Genomic DNA, 15,185 nt, shown 5'->3' on the forward strand with positions numbered 1-15,185 from the left:
TGCAGCAGCGACGTGATGCTCGCAAGCTTAAGACCAGCCTTTCCCACGCACCGTGTGCTCTCAGGGCTTACGCTTTCTCGAACTCGCTTCTACCACCACCATCGCCAGTTCTTCCTCCCTGGAGTTTTGTACAGCTGAGTGATAACAAGCCAACTGATATACATCGCCCGACATCAGCTCACGCGGCGGCGTCGCTTCGTGACCGAATTGTAGCTCAAGATGCCCACCTGCCGCTTGGCTCCATCGTCCTTTACGTTGATGCAAGCATTAAGGGCTGTGAAACAACCACTGCAATTTATTGCCCATGCGCACCTGCCCTTAATAAGACGACCTGGTTTCAAGTCCAAGAACCTCCTTCCTCCTTTTGTGCTGAGCTCCTTGCTATCCGAGAAGCGTTGTGCTCTGCAGCCGCCTTTCCCATGGTCCCCACGGCCCGCATCGTCATCCGCACTGATACCCTCCAGGCGACGCGGCTTCTGCGACGCGTCAGTCGCAGCCCTGACATGTGCCAACAGATCCATCTTCTGGCGGCACGCATCGCGCAGCCAATATGTGTCGAGTGGATCCCACGCGACCTTCTAAGCTTCCAAAGCCGTGCGGATTCTGCGACCCGTCTAGCGACCTCTCCATCGTCACTGCCTCAACTCTTTCACCTAGATGATGCCACCCTCCTTTTAACAAGAAAGGAGCACCTCCGGGGCCGCACACGTGCTCTCATACCTCCGTGTGCGGTAAACCTCCCCCGCGGTCTTACCCGTGCAGAGGAGGTTGCGCTTCGGAGGATCCGGGTCGGGGTAGCCCTCACTCCTGCCGTGACTAGGAAGTGGCCGCACTTTCGCCCGCTATATGCTCGTCCTGAGTGTCCACTCTGCAAGTCGCGAAATGTTAAAGCCGACATCCACCACCTGCTGTGGGTTCGCCCTGCACTGAAACCGACGAGGCTCCGGCACCTCGCAGCAGCGGGACTCTCGCCGCATAATCTGAGCCATTACACTGCTTGAACGCAGGGACCACATTATCGATCCCTCTTCGACTTCATTAAGTCAGCAAATCTTTTTTCATTTATTTAATCATCCTTATTCACCCCCATCACATACCCTTGTATGCCCTGAGGCATTTATCGTCGCATTAAAAAAAAAAAAGTCTGAGAAACATGTCTTGCGGCTTCCCCGCAACCCCTTCGCACTTCTTTTAAACACGCTGGGCCATCTAGTGGCCTCCGAAACGAGAAGCGCGGCTCGTCAGTGCGTGCAAACGCTGAGAATTGCACACTCGCTTGCTGCACACCTAGTGTCACATACATGATCAACCAAGGATGGCTTGAGGGAGTCCTTCGCACCCATGCTGGTGAAGACAGCAGCAGAGGCCCAGGTATTTTGTTTACATTTTGTGGTACACTTTGACAAAAGCCTAAATAAAAATAAACACACCACTCGTTACTACCATACACAGGACGTCATGGGTTAGCACATATCTCTTCGCATCAGCCTCGAACGCCAACTTAACATTTCATAACAACGTACGCGTAGTAATAGTGGCAGTAAACAATATAATTAAAAATCATAAACACCTCTAAATGTAAATTTTAAGCAAAGAAGAACGCGTACAAGTCAGATCATTTTACTTCGCGAATATCAATTTGTTCTCTATCATAGTGATTTAGTAAACGTGGGAGTTTGTTGTGAAACATTTGCCGGCCATAGCCAGTGCGACACTATGGAACATTCCATAATTCTGATGTTGTTGTTTTATATGATACTTCCTTCGGATGGAGATTTACTAACGCCATGCAGAGATAATTATAACAGTCAAAATTTAGACGACATTCACGTAGCCATCTATGCTGATATGTGGCTTGTGCCCTAATTATTCCAAATACTTTAAAGAGCTCCGCAGTAGAGTGCCCAATTGGCGCATACTGAATTATTCACAAAACTCTTTTTTTTTGCACGACTAATAACGGCGACAGGCTTGTGTAGTACTCCCCCAGACCCAATGACAGTAGTTTAGATGCGAAGCGAAGAGAACATTATATATCAACAATGTTGTCTAACTTTGGAAATAAGTAGCACTTTGGGTTCAGAATTCTCTTATCGCACTTACCTTTTGCAATATCGTATTGACAAGCTGATCCCGCTGCAGTGATTTTGAAAAATGAGCACGATATACCCTAATAGAGCTAACTCTCTCTAACATTGAGCAGCGGAAAAGATTACCTATTACACAAACATGTTTACTTACCGAATGAAAAATTACAGCCTTGGTTCTTTTTGTATTTATCTTTAATTGGCTATTAGCTGTCCACGTGCTAAATTCCTCTAAAACGGCATTACATTTATGAAAAAGATCCGCGCCTGATGAAGACAGAACAAATATGCTGGTGCCGTAAGCATAAAAAAAAAAAATCGCAGTTGTGCCCGAAAGGCGACGCAATGATTGAGATAGCAAATTAGTTGATAGCTGTAAGAAGTTATGATAGTAGTTTTATCGGACGTATAAACTTGTAATCAACCGCTTATTAACTGAAGTAGCAATGATAGAGTGCGGAAGTGTGACTCAACGTGGACGTAGAAAGAAACAGAAACACAGAGACCGCGCTGTATTTGTGTGTCTGCTTCTGACTACGTCCTTGTTCAGTCATGCTTACGCGCTGTTACGTCCGCGTGGCCGCCATGAACGCCACGCTGGGCACGTTGGGCACGCCGGCACGGCAGCCGGAGAGGGGCACAGAGAGGCAGACGAAGACCGAGGCAGACAGTGTTTACTGCAATTCCGCACGCCTTAAATAGGCTAGGCGTCGCTACGTAAGGGCCCCCTGAGGGCGGTTCAGATACGGTTTCGGTTTCGAAACCCCGATACAACGTCATCCCCCTCTTCTTTTAAATTATTTTGAGTAGTTCTGACATTACACAATCTCATTGGTAGAAAGCATATTACACAAGCAGCAAGGAAACATTGTTGTACATTTCTGAATGGCATTTCGCATTTGCGACTGACATTGCACAATTAAGGAAGCATCATTACACAATTCCGAATATTTACACATAACACTGGGTCTCTACTCTCTCCTCAATGGCAGATAAAAGCTCAGCATGAAGGCCCTCAGTCTTACACTTGAAAACAAATAAAAAATGAGAAATCTTTGTTTTTGCAAATATACAATAACCCCCCTGCGATAATGCCGTGCAGGCGATGTAGATATACCGAATAAATAAATAAATAAATTGATTATTATTGTATAATTCAATAAACACGTACACCACATAACCTGTAACTAGGGACTTCCCGCTAGTGAATTGTCTGAACACTAGTCCAGGTTTAACATGAAACACTGACAAGGCATGAGACATGAGGACATGAAATACTGACAGATCATGTAACAAAATCGTTTAAATGATGCGGTTTCTGCCGACGCCATTTTGATCGTCACGGTGCCAATAATAGCTCCGGTTTTCAGCTTTTCTGCTGAGTTAAGCACCCACCAGACGAAACCAGGGGAGGAGATGAAGACATGGTATGTTAGCTTTCTAGCTCTCTGAAGCGCCCGTCAGATGACTCTGAGGGCAAAGAACAAGATTCAGAAGAACCCGAAGATTCACTGACGCGTTCCTCAGACACAGCTACCAGTGAAAACTTACGAAGACCTGAACGTGGGCACGAAGGCTCGGAGTCATGCGCGCTAAGTGTTTCAAGGAGGAGGTGCCAAGGACAAGGTGCCTGCATTGAGCCAGTCCGTTTCGTTAGATGCCTATCAGGCGAAAGAACATGTTGACTGGGCACTACAGCCGAACGTAAAACTGGTGCCTGAATAGAATCCTCAGACCCTGTGAAACGCTCAGCAGTCGACGCTGCGAACGCAGCATTTTGACCGTTCGCGTCAATCACCACAAGTACCTGATTTTCTTGCCTTACGGCTGAACATGAAACACTCATTCAAGCTTCTTTCCGAGCTGTATAAGAACGCACTCGCGAATGAGAACTGTATATGCGACGTTCCCAAGCTTCTTGGCAGTCGCCGAAACACCCGCGTCTACTGTGTTTGAAGACAGCCTCTTTGGCGTGTGTTGATTCTCAGCAAACTTGCGCTTCCTTCAGCACAATGCGTTGGCGGGCTAGTTGGTGCGAATCCATGAATACTTTGTTTAGCGCAAAACGACAGAGACAAGAAAGACGACAGTTGAGAGTAGCGCCTTGTCCTGTCGTCTTTCTTGTCTCTGTCGTTTTGCGCTAAACAAAGTATTCATGGGTTGCGCTTCCTTGTTTTCCGTACTCTAAATTTTACCATGCTGATCGGAATGTGGTCTAGATGGCCTAAACACACTGCCGTAGTTGCACTAGGACTTGGGAATTTCGCGAAACGAAGCCTGACGTTGCCACGAAGGTAAACAAAACAACACTCTACGATCATTGTGACAAGTGTCGTTCGCCCCTCTTGTGGCCGTTTCTAGAGTTAAAAATAATTACAAACGCAAAACTATGTTTTACGACTTGAATTATGCTTCCACTCATAATATATTTTAAAAATGTATTTTGAATAATAATAATATAGACGAAAAAGCACTTATTTTCTGAACCCATGCAGTGTGGTTTTTGTTTCAGTTTTGGAATACGAAGGCGTGGTATGGATAACGGACTGTAACTCCGGATCTAATGACGATAGGAGAATAGTTTTTTTTTTTGTTCGTATTCTTGAATGTTTGGGCATACAGTAACTACCGAAAGCAAAAAAAACCAATCTCCTGCAAATAATTGACTTTTTTATGTGGCCTAATTATCTACTGCGACTTACGATGGAGCCCGCACGTTTCTTACCTAAAGAGGAGATATGTGACAATGATACATGTCCTCAAATTTCGGTGCAATCAATGCTGCAGCTTTATAATACCTCGTTCTTCGGTTTCCCTAGATGCAGCCCCCATCTGCTTAGTAACACCTTCAAAACAAACCTGCGTGTGCGTCTACAGCCGAACGATTGTCATAGCTCGAGATCACCCAATATCAACGCACTTAGTCAACGACGCTCTCGGCCAATATTCGGCACGTTGCTCGACTACCTACTCACGATCTTGCTGCCTTACCTGCATAAAGGCCACGCACAACTTTCAGTCGTTTAATTGCTGCCAATCCTACCTCGTTGCCATCGAACTACATGCCTGCAGCAAGACCATCCTCACCTTTATGGTGCCTCCACAAACCTGAAATACACCTCGCCCTCTCAGGAATCACAAAGAGCGCTAACATGTCGTAGTTTGCCCTGGACCTTTACACAAGCTGCACAGTAGCCGCGTGCATGTTTACATTGATGGCTCAGTACCACCTACATGTTCAGCTGCCGCTGTGGTGATACCAGCAAGATCCATCAAAATTCAGCTAAAAACGTCACATGTATCATGGATGATAGCTGCTGAACTGGTAGCCCTGCGTGCAGCTCTTCTTTTCATTCAGGATGAGCCACCACAGGTATGGTCAATCTTCTGCGATTGCAAGGCAGCCCTACAGAGTGTACTCTCAGCACTAAATAGGATTACATGAACAGCTCGTCTCAGAGATCAGAGAAGTCCACCATCATATAATTGACGAACAACACGATATATCAGTGGTTACTGTGGCATCCATTGCAATGATCGAGCGGACGCAGTGGCCTGATCTGCCCATGAAGGAGTCAACTGCGTTGCCATTTCTCCTGCGAGAACCGACGCAGCGAAAAAAAACTTTCCGCACTTGCGTGTGATCTCACATTACCTCAATGGAACACGTACGAATTTACAAGTGCACAGAATAACTTCACATTGGCCTAGTTGGTGTTTACTGCACATCATATTGACCGCAAATAAAGACGGGTACAGAGGGTGAGAACACAAACGGCACGGGCGGTAACATTCAACTAACTTTCAACAAAGTTACCGCCCGTGCTGTATATGTGTTCTCTCCCACTTTCCCCGTCTTTATTTACGGTCAATATGATTTACAAGTGCACGGCATCATACCCTAGATCCTAATTTAGAGATCCTTATTCCGCGCGACCTTCCACGACGTAAGTGCACCCTTTTAGTGCGTCTATTTATAACTTGGAGTAGCATTTGAAATGCGTACTCCTTGCTTATCAGAATGGCCACTTCTCAGGGTGCAACAAAGCGATCGCGCACGTTCATTATGAGCGCCCTCGCTTCAACCCACAAATAGCAGCCCTCTCAGCTACCCTAGACCAACTGGACAAGCGCCAAATAGCGGAAAGCAACATCCTTGGAAACTGGCCTACGCGAACATCAGCGCGAACCGCTATGAATGCGCTGCTGCGTTACTTAAAAGACACAGGTCATTGTGACGAATTGTGATTGTATGCTGTGTGGCGTAGGATTGGACGGTGACACTGCGTAACACTAGGACCACCTTCGCAGATTGCCTGACAGTGCCCGCAGAAACAGTTATGTATCGTGTGTATGTGTTTATGTATGCTCTTTTTAATTACTTTTCTCTCTCTCGCCTACCGCATGGATTTGCCACTCTAACGGTGCAGGGTAGCCAACGAGAGATAATATCTCGTTGACCTAGCTTTCTTTGCCCTTTTCTCTCTGGAGAGCATACAGGCATTCCCATGCTTCATCCTCTTTAGTGCATGTCAAAGGGGCTGTCAACTTTTGTTTCTCTGATGCTGGGCGGAATCGATCCCGCTTCACAAGGGTCCCTCAAGGGCAGCAGCCCGACTGTTTGGTAGCCTGCGCCAAATATGTTTTGGGTATGTGCCGCAGCCCGCAATCGCTTAGCGAGCTGTTGTATCAAAGCAGTGGGCATGTGCCTATCTTCTATGAAGCTCTTGGCAGCTTGGACCGCTGTGTATGGGCTACTGTGTCTGCCGCAAGCGCAGGAACATATGCCGGCGTTCTCAGGAAATAGTTCGCAACCCGTCATATCTCTCGGAAGCAATGCGCAGACTCATCGGCAGTGCCACTACGCGGTATACCGTGTCCAGAGGGCGTGCGACATAGGAGCCGGGTTGTCGCATGACACGTGGCTGTGTATTCGCACGCACTGACTCGCCGTGCATTTCAGATGCCCCGCGCAGGCTTCGTGGCAAGGCCGCTAGATGGCAAGAAGTGTTCTTAGTGGAGCGCACAGATATGTATCGCTGCAGTACAGGCCTAATACATAACTCGTTTTGATGGTCACAATGAGCTATGCCGCAATATTGAAGTGCTCAACGCATAAAGGTTGACAATTTATCATGAGGTGGATTCAGTCGAATTTTTAGAAAAATATTGCGACGATCAGGTTCGTATTTAAGGAATTGAAATATTGCTTCTTGATACATGGTGTACGTTAGGCAATGCTGCTGATTCGATTGCATCTTAGTGTCATCGCTAAAGAAGAAGATAAAGTAAAATATACTTACCTTCTCATCCAATCTATAATATGTTAAATTATGCTGAAATGAACCTCTTGGTCTTGCAGTCTTCAGAGACCACCAGCAAATAGGATGATTATCGCGCCCTTCATTACTCCTGCGTACGATTAGTGCTGTGTCTCCTGCGAGTAACTGCGTGCAGCCAAAAGAAAGCTATTTTACATGCGTGCCAATGAAAGTAGCTTCAATGTAGCATAACGCTGTGACTAATATATTTAATAAATAGAAAATATTGTAAATTATGAGTGCACACAAGTGTTCTGATTTGTACATGTTAAGCGATTAACACAACCACATAAGTTGGGACGTGCGTCGCTGAAGCCACCACATACACAGAGTGAGGTTTTAGGTTAGTGTGGCTCGTATGATAAGCAGTGGCTTGCGCGAAGTAATATGCTTGAGAGGCAATTAATTTGTAAACTTAGCGCCTAGAACCCTCTTTGAGAAAATAATCCCCGCATAATTTTCGCAGCTGTCAATACCAAGTGTTCAATAAGTGCAAACATTACGTGAGGAAAATAAGTGTAGAATAGGCGAAGATTCTTGCTCGTAATAATGCGAGAGCATTATGGGCGCCATTATGCGAAATCCCTTCGGTGATGGCGTGACCAACAGATGTTACCAAAAATTCAAAAATGGTCGATTACTCAGAGTAAAAACACCTCAATAATGCCCAGATTCATGTGAGATTTCTAAATATATATATATATATATATATATATATTTACGCAAGACGAGAATAGAAATGAAATAGACTGCATTCTCTGCGCTAACCCTGACATCATACAAGATGTGGACGTGCTCGGGAAGGTGCGCTGTAGCTGCGGTATGAGGCAAATTAGCGGAATTCCGGATCAAGCTGTAGAATAGGTATTCCGAATTAACACAGAAAGAGGACCTTAGTGTTGACGCAATGAACTACCAGCTTATGTGCATCATTAAGGAGTCTGCAATAGAAGTCGGTGGTAACTTCGTTAGACAGGATAACATTAAGCTATGGCAAAAGTCGAAAGATCTCATTAAAAGAAAGGCCAATGTATGAAAGCTTCTAAGCCTACAGCTAGAATAGAACTGGCCGAACTTTTGAAGTTAATCAACGTAAGACAGCTGACAAAAGGAAGTATAATATGGATAGGATTGAACATGCTCTCAGGAATGGAGGAAGCCTAAAAGCAGTGAAGAAGAAACTAGGAACAGGCAAGGATTATATGTATGCGGTAAGAGAAAAACCGCCAATATGATTACTTATATGGATGACATAGCTTGAGTGGCTGAGGAGTTCTATATAGATTTATACAATACTAGTGGCACTCACGACAATAATGGAAGAGAGAATAGTCTTGAGGAATTGGACATTCCATTAGTAGTGCCGGAAGAAGTAAAGAAAGCCTTGGGAGCTATGTAAAGGGGGAAGGCAGCCGGGAGGATCAGGTAACAGCAGATTCGTTGAAGCATGGTGGGCGGATTGTGCTAGGAAAACTAGCCACCCTGTATACGCAATGCCTCATGAGCTCGAGCGTACCGGAATCTTGGAAGAACGCCAACATAATCCTAATCCATAAGAAAGGGGACGCCGATTATAGACCGCTGAGCTTACTGTCCGTTGCCTACAAACCATTTGCTAATGTAATCGCAAATGAAATCAGGAAAACATTAGACTTCTGTCGACCAAAGGACCAGACAGGATTTCGTAAAGGCTACTCAACAATAGACCATTTTCACACTATCAATCAGGTGATAGAGAAATGTGCGCAATATAACCAACCTTTATACATAGCTTTCATTGATTACGAGAAAGCGTTTGATTCTGTTGAAACCTCAGCAGTCATGGAGGCATTACGGAATCACGGTGTGGACGAGCTATATCTAAAAATACTGAAAGATATCTATAGTAGCTCCACAGCCACCGTAGTCCACCAGAAAGAAAGCAACAAAAGCCCAATAAAGAAAGGCGCCTGGCAGGGAGGTACGATCACTCCAATGCTATTCACAGCGTGTTTACAGGAGGTATTCAGAGACGTGGATTGGGAAGAATTGGAGATAAGAGTTGATGGAGAATACCCTAGTAACTTGCGATTCGCTGACGATATTGCCTTGCTTAGTAACTCAGGGGACCAATTGCAATGCATGCTGACTGACCTGGAGATGCAAAGCAGAAGGGTGGGTCTAAAAATTCGGCAGAGAACTAATGTTTAACAGTCTCGAAAGAGAACAGCAGTTTAGGATAGGTAGCGAAGCACTGGAATTGGTAAGGGAATGTACCTACTTAGGGCAGCTAGTGACCGCGGATCCGGATCATGGGACTGAAATAATCAGATGAATAAGAATGCGTTGGGGTGCGTTTGGCAGGCATTCGCAGATCATGAACAGCAGGTTGCCATTATCCCTCAAGAGAAAAGTGTATAAGAGCTGTGTCTTACCAGTACTCACGTAGGGGCAGAAACCTGGAGGCTTACAAAAAGGGTTCACTTAAATTGAGGACGACGCAACGAGCTATGTAAAGAAGAATGATAGGTGTAACGTTAAGGGATAAGAAAAGAGCAGATTTGGTGAGGGAACAAACACGAGTTAATGAAATCTTAGTTGAAATCAAGAAAAAGAAATGGGCAAGGGCAGGGCATGTAATGAGGATGGAAGATAACCGACGGTCATTAAGGGTTACCAACTGGATTAAAAGAGAAGGGAAGCGTAGCAGGGGGCGGCAGAAAGTTAGGTGGGCGGTTGAGATTAAGAAGTTTGCAGGGACAACATGACCACAATAAGCACATGACCGGGGTATGTGGAGAAGTATGGGAGAGGCCTTTGCCCTGCAGTGGGCGTAGCCAGGCTGATGCTATATATATATATATATATATATATATATATATATATATATATATATGCGCGATGGTTGTACGTTCGGTTCCCACCTAGGGCAAGTTGTTTCGTTATCCACTTTCATTTCCATTAATTTATCGTTTCTTTATTTCATTTATTAACCACGAGTAATTGTCCGCTATGTTGCCCTTGGTGTCAGCGTTTGTAGGCTTCTTATGATATGAGTAATAAAATTCGGGCCCCTCGATATACCCCCTTTTTTCTCGTTTATTACATAATGCGGGTCTTGACTCCGGCAACATGGATGCCTTGAGGTAGCATGTGTGGGCTCATTGACCAGTTGCCTTCACCCAAAAAGATCACGTTCTCGTCACGCCTGCGGCATAAAGGACGTTCCGCGTGTGCCGCCAAGGTCTGTGAGTGGTCGTGCCGGCTAACACTCTCAGGGTTCTACTAGGACACATAAATACGGAAGAAAGTGGATGGCGAAATGGTGCCACAGTAGCTCAATCGGTTGAAGCATCGCACGCAAAATGCGAAGGCGGTCGGTTCGGTTCCCACCTGCGGCAAGTTGTTTCTTCATCCACATTATTTTCATTAACTTATGGTTTATTTATTTCAATTGGTAAGCACAAGTAATTTCCTCTATGGTTTCGTTGGTGAAAGTGTTTATAGGTTTCTTATGATTTGACTAATATAAATGGGGCCCCTTGGTTAACCTCCTTTGTTCTCAATTATATATATATATATATATATATATATATATATATATATATATATATATATATATATATGTGTGTGTGTGTGTGTGTGTGTGTGTGTGTGTATTGTGACGGAGGTGAGAAGTTGGTGAAGGGTATATTTATAAATATTCACAGAGAAAGCTAGGCTAAGATAATATGTCTGATCCGGCCATGTGCAAGCGTTCTCATCATCGTTTTCATCAATCTGTCGAACCTCGCGTTCATCCATGTAACGATCGCTCCGTAACATCACCCCCCTGTGGCGGAAGCGCCGTCCTGGCCCTTGCAACGAAGGTGGGGAGCTAGAAGGGCAATAGGGCTTCAGCCGGGAACCAGGAACCACATAAGTTCGTAGCGAGGAGATCGAAGTAGCAGTGGCCAGGGGTATAAACTCGTAATTGATGTTGCCGAGTTGACGCAGCACCTTGTAGGGCCCGGTGTAACGTGAAAGAGCTTATCTGATAGGCCGACGCGGCGGCATGGTGGGCATAGGAGGAACACAGAGACAGGCATGAATTGCGCACTTCAGTGTAGGCTGTCATAACGGAAATTTTGGAGTCTTGCGAAGCACAGTGTCGGTTGTGGGCGAATTGACGAGCTGCACGGGCTCGGCCAACGACATCACTTGTATATTCAGTAGGCAAGTGAGCAGCCTACGGAAGGGGAATGTCGAATGACAATGCAGGATGTTGGCCAAACAGTAAAAAACGGTGAATATCAAGCGGTGTCATGCAGTGAACATTGTACGCGAAGGTTACAAATGGTAATTTGCTTTCTCAGTCTCGTTTATCTGGTGAAGCATACATGGCCAGCATCTCGGTTAGCGTTCCATTCCGGTGCTCGGTCAGTCCGTTTGTCTGTGGATGACAAGTGGTGGTGAGCTTATGTTCAGTGGAGAATGTCATCGACGTCTGTAGAACACCTCATTGACAATGTTTTGGTGATTGTGAAGCATTTGGCGTAGACTGTCGCGACCGCAAGCAATTTATTTACTGTGATGGACGCAGAGAAAGGGCCTAAACATCAAGACCGACGCAATAGAATGGCTCTACAGGGATATCAATAGTTTGGAGCTGGCCCGCACGTATCACTGAAGGGCGCTTGCTGCGTTGGCAGCGTTCACAAGCAGTGACATAGCGGCGCATAGAACGGTACATGTCAAGCCAGAAAAACCGACGCCGGATGCGGGCGTATGTACGCGAGACACCTAGGTGACAGGCAGTTGTTGTGTTGTAAATCTGGTGAAGAACGCGGGAGCGTAGATGGTAAGGTAGGGCAAACAGAAGCTCCAGGCTATCTGAGCTGAGATCACGAAGGTACAGAAGGTTGCGCGTAGCTAAAACAATTGAACAGTGTGCTATGGTCATGGTGCGGTTAGGCGGTAAATGAGGAGCCGTAACGACGCGGCTCGTCGTTGTTTCGTATGGATATCATCCGTCTGAGTCAGGATCAATGAGGTCGACAGCATCGGCATAGTGGTGTGACTAGAAATCGGATTCTCGGTATAATCGTCTAGATTTGTAGTGCAGAACAAATGAGCATTCTTGGAGCCATACTGCCTCGAGGCTGGGATGAATGGCCTGTAATTATAAAAAAAGTTCGGTCAAACAAGTGAAATCTAAATTTTGTGACAACCTACAATAGAGCGAGGCACTCGCGTTCAGTGATGGAAAAGTTCGGTGACGACAATGAAAGAAACGTCTATGCCAATAGACGATGACACGTTCATTGGGGTGCTGTTTTAGGCCAAGGAAAGCCGCAATTCCATGACTGCTGGAATCGGTGTGAAGTTCTGTAGGTGATGAGGGGCCGTAATGGGCCGGTATTGGTGCTGTAGCGAATAGACGGATGGGGGCAGAAAACGAAGCTTCTTCCGGTCCCAACGCGAAATGAACATCCTTCTTCAAGAGTTCAGTGTGAGCACTGGCGATGTCAGCGAGGTTCTGAACAAAGTGACGAAAGTAGGAACATAACCCTACGGAAATCCGTACGTCTTTGTCTGAGCATAGCACGGGAAATTGTTTCACTGCTCACACTTTGTCGACATCTGGGGCCCTATAACGTAAAACTATTCCAATACGTCTTTATTCCAATTTCCTGGTGTCAACTTTGCGTAACCGCCGACGGAAGCATCGGACGATCACCCGCAGGGTTGTCTGAAGAGACCAATCACGCGCTCTCCTCGTTCATAGGAGGTCACTTTTGTTTGCTTGAAAAATGAATAACATTGCCTACACTGAGCTGCTTGTCTTATCTAATTGGCTGACAAAACTTGAGGAGCACGCTTAAGTGGAGAAAGATTCAATTGGGTCGAGCCACTGCACTGAAATCGATAATACTATGAAAAGGGTGGTGCCCGTGTCTGTGATTGCTCCGCTTTCCCTTACTTAGCTTACAGTGGCTCGCCGAAAATCGCGGCGGCATCCAAAGGAAGTTAAAGGAATGACGCTAAAACGCATCCTCAGCAAAAAACAGTTGGTAGAACGAAGTCGTAAACGCGCTGAAAATGCTCGAAAGCGTTACACGGCCACGCAAAAATTTTTATTATACACAAATGAACCCATCCTCTCCTACAGGTGCTAGTTGCCAGTGCCTGAGCGATTGGCGGCAGCCATTTTTTATTCCTTTCGGAACGGGGCAGCCTGCGCCTATTCAGAAGAAAATTCAGTTTTGTTAGGCATATGAATTCATCTTTAACGCGTACAAGTCACTTTGAAGCGGTGATTTTACGCGGTTTTGCGACGTTGCGTGACAGGCAGGTGAAGTTGGTGCAGCCGGGAAACTTTGGCCAATAGCCGAGCGCTAATGACGAAAAGGTATCGAATCATAAATAACTATTTTTCTTTCGTTGGGTCAAATCGTGCATAATCAGTGTATGCACGTCATAGCAGATGGGGAGCTATCGCGGTTTTCGTGACGTCGCGTGACAGAGAGGTTAAGTGGGGTGGTCCAAAAAACTTTTTGACCAATCGCGGAGGGCTGATTGCAGAATTGTAATAGCAAAGTTCGGAATAGTTTTATGTTATAGCGCCCCTGGTTCAACACCGACATCCCTGTCAAGGTGACCGAACATTGCTATTTGGCTAGAACATGTTGGCGGGCTAGTTGGTTAGAATCCATGATTAAGTGTATAAGCGCGATTGAACGAGGGCGTAGAAAGAAACAGATACACAGAGACAGCGCTATTTGGCGTCGCTCGAAGTGGCACTTGGCTTTGTTCAGCTGAAGATTGGCTGGTGACCACGCTGCGTCGAGGAGCCACTATTTATCCTTGCGGGAGCATCGGCATTAGGGAAATACGACTGGTTTGTAGGTGGGAAGTGGCTGCTGTCCTGACAGCGGTAATGGGTAGACGGCATTCGAGGCTTCGAGGCAGCTAGGACCAACGGGTGGCGCAGTGACGGGCGACGTGGCCGATACGGCGACCCGTAAAGCATATCAGTCGATCGTTTGGGGTTCTCGACGCTGCGGGGTCGCAAGATCGCGTAGCGAATCGCTGTTCCTCGATAGTATGAGGGTGGACGCCCTCGGGGCTGGCCAGGGCTGGCCAGGGTGCACACAGACTAAATGTCCATATTGGTGAGCTCGTCCTGGACAACGGTTTGCACGAATGAAGTCGTAATCGAGCTCGAGCCAATAGCGTGAATTTGGCCGGGGTCATGGCCTCACGTACGCGACGTACAATCCGTGTCAGCTTATCTGGTTGACATGGTGGTTGTGCTGCCGTGTGTTCTTAAAAGAGGACGTCGCCACCGTGTTGTGAAAACGGGCAAAAGCGTGGTCAATGCGTCGGGTTTTAGCGTGCTGAAAACGCGAGCACGCCGTTGTAATAGCGTCGACTGAAGATACGTTTTCGCACATTTAAAGGTTGAAGGGCTCGTCGGCGATCCCTTTCAAAATATGCCCGACCTTGTCGCCCTCTGGAATCTCAGTATCGGCATTTCGACATAGCTATAACACGTATTCAATTCTGTACAAGTCTTCGTATGTGACGCTAGCACCTTTTTTGTGATGATCTTCTGGCCAACGGACTTCCCAAACAAGTCTTGTAATTTTTCTTTGTAGGTGTCCCAGCTCCCCATCTCAGGTTCGTAATTTATCGAACCATAGTTTTGCAGTTTCTTTGAGGGCAAGGTCCCGTCCGTTGTTAGCATTCGCGCGTTCGTACTCCGCCAACCAATGTCCGCGTCACCGGAACCGCAGAACGCGCCAGCATACCGTTG

The 15,185-nt window shown here is 46.3% G+C and overlaps 1 long non-coding RNA gene across 1 annotated transcript in view; it reads right to left on the reverse strand.

The window, feature by feature from the left end:
* Positions 1–7,397: 7,397 nt before the first annotated feature.
* LOC129386850 (uncharacterized) overlaps positions 7,398–15,185 on the reverse strand; it is a 30,157-nt gene continuing 22,369 nt past the window's right edge. Inside the window, exon 3 of the long non-coding RNA XR_008614123.1 lies at positions 7,398–7,534. This is a non-coding gene — a long non-coding RNA (uncharacterized lncRNA). The remainder of the gene's footprint in view (positions 7,535–15,185) is intronic.

Source organism: Dermacentor andersoni, chromosome 8 (genome assembly GCF_023375885.2).
Source record: "Dermacentor andersoni chromosome 8, qqDerAnde1_hic_scaffold, whole genome shotgun sequence".
NCBI classification, from domain to species: domain Eukaryota; kingdom Metazoa; phylum Arthropoda; class Arachnida; order Ixodida; family Ixodidae; genus Dermacentor; species Dermacentor andersoni.